Below are 5969 nucleotides of genomic sequence, written 5' to 3'. Positions count from 1 at the left end.
TGGGACAACTGGCAAAGTATGAAAACGTCATAGACGAAATAATAGAACCGTATCTGCTGATCTTCTGATATCGATCACTGTTCCTGACGATGTGAGAGCGTGTCCTTGTTCTTAGGAAACAGACGCTCTCGTGTTTGGGGGACGAGGAGCCTCCTGCGTGCACTTCACCCCCACGTGGGTAAAATATGATACAAATGAAAGAGAAAATGATTAAGCAAATGTGATCAAGTGCTAACAATTGGGGAACCCGGAGGAAGGGTCTATGAGAGCTCTTTGCACCATTCTTGTAACCATCCTGTAAATCGAACCGTATTGAAAAAAAACACAAACAGGGGCGCCTGGGTGGCACAGCGGTTAAGCATCTGCCTTCGGCTCAGGGCGTGATCCCGGCGTTATGGGATCGAGCCCCACATCAGGCTCCTCCGCTATGAGCCTGCTTCTTCCTCTCCCACTCCCCCTGCTTGTGTTCCCTCTCTCGCTGGCTGTCTCTATCTCTGTCGAATAAATAAATAAAATCTTAAAAAAAAAAAAACCACAAACAAACAAGGTCACAGGAGTCAATGTAAAAGGTTTCCTTTCCTATACAAAGTGTGTTTTAAGGAAACCACAAAACTGGTAAGGGGAAGTTCTTGATAGGCTTCGAGTTACTAAATGCAGGAAGAATACGAGAACTGGAAACCCAACATTTTAGCAATTGTCATCATCCATGAACCCTAATACCCTGAGGTGGGAGTGAAGGTGGGCTGAGGGGGCGGCTGACACCACCCGACTGCAGGGGCCGACCCCAGCACCACTAACTGTGAAACTAGGGAGGCCACCCGTGAAGACGTCTGGCCCCAAACAGTGCACGTGAACCACTGAACCTTAGAGCTGACCACCAGTTCGCAGGAAATACGGGGTATAGGAGAATAGGGAAACTGTACCTTAAGGACACCATCAGCCAAATCCAGACGGTGGACTCTTCTATAAGACGTATGAGTGACCTGGTTTCTCTATCACATCAGTGCCATTAAAAAAAAAGAAAAAAAAAAGGAGGGTAGACTGTTAGCTAGTAAGAGCCTTGAGACAATGGCTAATTGCGATGTGTGGCTTTTGCTTGCATTCTGCTTTGAACAAACCAGCTAATTTAGACAATCAGAGATGAGCTAATATTAAGGAATTATTAATTTCAGTAAGGGTGACAGTGGCACATGACTATGGTTTTTTTCAAACGTTTTTATTAAAGATGCGTATTAATGTATTTATGGGAGAAACGACACCATGTCTGGGCTTGTCCAGAAGGCTGGCAAGGGGTGAGGGGTGAAGATGACATAAGATTGGCAAAGCGTGGGTGATCGTTGAAGCTGAGCAACGAGGCCGTAGGGTTTCATTACCCGATTTCCGCTACATTTGGGTATGTTTGTAATTTTCCATATAAAAATCTTTAAGTCAATTACGCCCAAAGACTGCAATTTAGATTCCATTACTTTAGATGACTATTCCTTTTCTCCCGCCAGTCAAGGCTTCTGGAAATACGGTTCCGAGTCTCTCTCTGGTCCTTGCCTGGTGGTCTGGTGCCTATTTTGATTCTGCTGGTGAGTGGCTTGCCTGCATTTTCCTGCTGATTGGAAAGAAATCTAATTTGACTGGACTTCAAACCCAGATTGCAGTCATATGAAATTAAGATGAAACCAACTCATGATATCAGTTATCTGTCTCTCCTTCAACTCCCATCCCTGGTCTCGCTTGATCACATACCTGAATTTTTGACAAAGAAATTAGTTCCACAAATGTGAAATGCAGAAACTCAAGGGTTTACAGAACCTGAGATGATCTTTCCCGTGGAATATGCAGACTCGAACTTCGCCCCGTGTACCCCGTTCAGTAGTGAGGGAGGTTGACCTGCCCGTGGTGTTCTTACCTGGAAGTAATTCGCTAATAAAAACCCTGGAAAGCTGAAAATGGTAAAGCCCCAGTTAAAAGCTGTGACTGAGTTTTATAAGTTGTTCTCGAGAAGTAACCGCTCAAGGATGTTCTCCCCTTAAGCCCCACAGTTCGAATCTTTGGCTATCCGCAACTGCGGAAACCAAGATGAAACACCCAAAAGAGCAGGAGAAATTTTGAACTATGGGAGAAGCCGATTAACTTCTTGCTAACAAGTATGATACAAAGAAAGAACATGTCAGAACTCCCCCGCCGCCCAGACAGAAACTTTAAGTGTAATACTCAAGTCTCAAGTAATAGTTGGGATGAAAGCGGAAAAGTTTAAATCCTACTACGGTTTGCACAGTGAACATCGATTCTTCAATTGTGATCATCTCTTTGCCACACAATTGATCTTTAATATTTGCCTGTCGCGGGATGGGTTTTTCTTCTTCTTCTCACCATCTTTTCTCCCTACCCCCCTGCCTGAGTGGGCATCTTTGATAAGCAGAGAAAAAAGACAGTTGTATCCTAAGAGAGACACAAAATGCAAGAGGAAAGTGTGTTTGTTCTCGACGTGTTTTGCCCTCGCGCTTGCAAGTGGCCCTAAGGGCTGCGTCCAGAGAGAACAGAGAGAACGTGGCAGGTGTTTGAGGAAGCGTCTGAACACAACGGAGCTCCTGGGGCAGCCAGCCAGGAGGTCCGGGTCCAAGAGTTCGTCAGGCCAGCTGCAAAGTTTGGGTGCTGGAAGCGTCGCTGTCCCTTCAGGCCCAGTCTGGTTCTCCTGCCTCATGGTGACTTGCTCTCCCAATTTCCTGGTAGCACGTTCCCCTTCCTCTTAAATCTGCCAGAGCTGGTTTCTATGACTAGCATGAACTCTGACCCATACAGGGTTTAAGCGAAAAACAGTACTTCCAGCCTTTGTAGAAACGATTTCCTATCCTTGACCCCACCTTTGGTGTCTGATATCTATATTATCCATATTATTCGTGTGCTCACCTCCCTGTGAGATCCCCTGTCCACATTTACATTAAGGGCTGCAGGGTTGCCTGGGGCGTGGGGAGGGGTGAGTCAGAAGCACTACCTGGCTCTACTGAGTTTCTTCTTGGGGGAGGGGAGCTTGGTGCTTCTGGGCTGATCTAAAGGGGGCGGGGCATGGAGGAGGTTCTCCAACCGGTCACAGGGTTGGTCCCAGAGGGGTCTAGGCTCCAGGGGCCACTTCAGGTTGTGCAGCACCCCCGGAGGGAGCTGTTCTCTGCAGTACCCTGGGCTCTGTGTTCTTTTTTTTTTTTTTTTTAAGGTTTTATTTATTTGTGAGAGAGGGAGCACAAGCGGGGTAGCAGCAGGCAGAAGGGAGAAGCAGGCTCCCCGCTGAGCAGGGAGCCCGATGCGGGACTCGATCCCAGGACCGTGGATCATGACCTGAGCTGAAGGCAGACGCTTCACCAACTGAGCCACCCAGGCACTCCTGTGATTAGAAATTTTTAAAAATCCTCTCAAAAGACCAAAAGAGGCAACCTCAGTGGGTGCCCATGTTACCATTTGGACTGGAAGGCCAAAAACGAACACAGAAGCAAGAACCATCGGCTTTTTTGAGACCTAATTCACATACAATTCATCTATTGGAAGCAGACAGTTCAATGGCTTTTCGTATAGTCACAGAGTTGTACAAACATGACCACAGTCAATTTTAGAATGTTTTCATCACTTCCCCAAAATTCCCTGTGCCCATTGGTGGTGACTGCTCTTTCCTTCCACCCCACCCCCCGCTAGGTAACCACCAATCTACTTTCTGTGTGTATAACTTTGCCTATTCAGGACATTTCCTATAAATGGAATGATACAACGTGTGCTCCTTTGTGTCTGGGCTTTTCACTTAGCATAGTATTTTCAAGGTTTATCCATGCTGCAGTCACTTTGTTCCTTTTTATGGCTGAATAATATTCCATTGCGTGGCTAGACCACATTTCATTTATGCATTCACCAGGTGATGGACATTTGGGTTGTTTTCACCCTTTAGCTCTTATGCATAACGCGGCTATGAACATTCATGTAAAAGTTTTCTGTGGGCATAGGTTTTCGGTTTTTTTCCCCAGCTTTATTGAGCTGGAATTGACAGATAACATTGTGCAAGCCGAAGGTGCAGCACGTGTTGATTTGACACACACGGCAGAATGATCTCTCCCACGGTGTTAGCCAACACCTCCAGTCACGTCACGTGATGACCACTGGGGGGTTTTTTGGTGAGTGTGGACATACCTTTTGATTTCACTTGGCTATAAAGCTAGGAGTAAAATTTGCTGAATCATATGGCCATTCTTTAATTTTTGGAGAAATGGCCACTGTTTCTCAAAGCAGCTGCCTCATTTCATAGTCCCATTGTGAGTGTAAGGGTTCCAACTGCCCCACGTCCTCACCGACGGCTCCTTTTCATCTGTCTTTTTAACGTGCCCCGTGCAATGGCTGTGCAGTCGGGGCTCATGCTTTCGATTTGCATTTGATTTGCATGTGGACCATCTTTTCACGTGCTTATCAGCCATTTGTAGATCTTTGCAGATCTTTGCAGAAATGTCTACTCAGATCCTGTGCTTATCTTAAAATTGGGTTATCTTCAATATATATATATATATTTTAAGGTTTAATTATTTATTTTAGAGCGAGAGGGAGCATGTAAGCGGGCAAGTGGGATAAGGGACAGAGGGCGATGAAGAAAGGGAATCCGAGCAGACTCCCCGCCAAGGGTGGAGTGCCGCATGGGGCTCCGTCTCATGACCCTGAGATCATGACCGGAGTAGAAACCACGAGTCCGGTGCTTAGCTGACTGGGCCACCCAGGCACCCCTGTCTTCAATATTTTTTGAATCTTGTTTCCCTCTTCTATAAAAGAAGGTTACTGTGTCCTCCACAGATTTGCCCTGCCGATTTCACCCAGTGCTCCGAACTTCGCATGCGCTCCAAAAAGTTAGCAAACCTTCACCTCACCTTGCCTTGAAAGTAGAAACCAAGTCAAATTCATTTAGCATTACATCACCCAGCGCAGTGCTTTGCATGAAGACAGGCGTCTGAAAGTCTAAATATGCCAATTCACAGCCCTCAATATTCTCGTTGGAATCTTATGTGCTTCGCCCCCTTGCTCCCATCACTTTCAGTGAACCTTTTCTTCTGAGAACAATTTTCTTAATTTTATTCCCCTTGCCAGCTGCCTCCTGTCCTGAAATTTAACTGGCAGTATCACTGAAGCTGATGACGAGACAAGCAGACACCACCCAACAGGCCTGATGTGAATATGAGAACCTTTTGAAGGAGCTAAAGGACTGACAGCCTGTCGATACAACCTGTCCCCTTTCAGAGAGCTCAACAAAAAGTAATTAAAATCATTACAGAAGTGAGAAAAATGAGATTCTCAAAAAACCCTGACTGCAGACTGACGGTTATTTAACAGTTCAGTGACCCCTAACGACCCAGTCTGGTCTGAGGCATGGCCCTCGTTCTCATTTGTAGAGGACCAGGCCACTGGCCGGCCCAAAGATTCGAGGGTGGGGGTCCTGCTTGGGTGTGGACAGGAAAACTCCCAGTGAGTTCTGCTTGATTGCGGCTGACTCAGCGGCGCTTCAGTAAACCTGGCTGAGCTGCCTGGGGCATAATGTAAAAGGTCAAGCGTAGGAGGGGCAAGTCGTCTCTTTCACCTTGCATTGTCTTGAAGGTCAGGCCAATACCAAAGGCACCCTGGTGGGAATCCTGGTGCGTGATCAGAAGGCTCTGGGATTTAACCTCAGGCCAGGGTATAACCAGGAATGTGAAAAACAAGGGGTGTGTGTGTGTTGGACTTAGCTGCGGGGGGTGGGGGGTGGGGTGTGTGTTGGATTTCCGTGCAGGACCGGGTCTGAAACCCCGAAACCCTGGCCCACTTTCTCGAACCTACTGCAAGGCGGGTCTGGGGAGTGCAGGGATGAACGTGGAGATTGTCGGCTCCTGGGTGCAGGGACCGACCCGCTTCATCTCCCTAGGCGGGGGTCTAGCACGTGCACTGCTCGGGGGCTGTCGAGCCGGGGGGGGGGGGGGGGGGGG

Source organism: Ursus maritimus, unplaced genomic scaffold, assembly GCF_017311325.1.
Source record: "Ursus maritimus isolate PB19 unplaced genomic scaffold, ASM1731132v1 scaffold_24, whole genome shotgun sequence".
NCBI lineage: Eukaryota > Metazoa > Chordata > Mammalia > Carnivora > Ursidae > Ursus > Ursus maritimus.
This window is presented reverse-complemented; position numbering follows the sequence as displayed.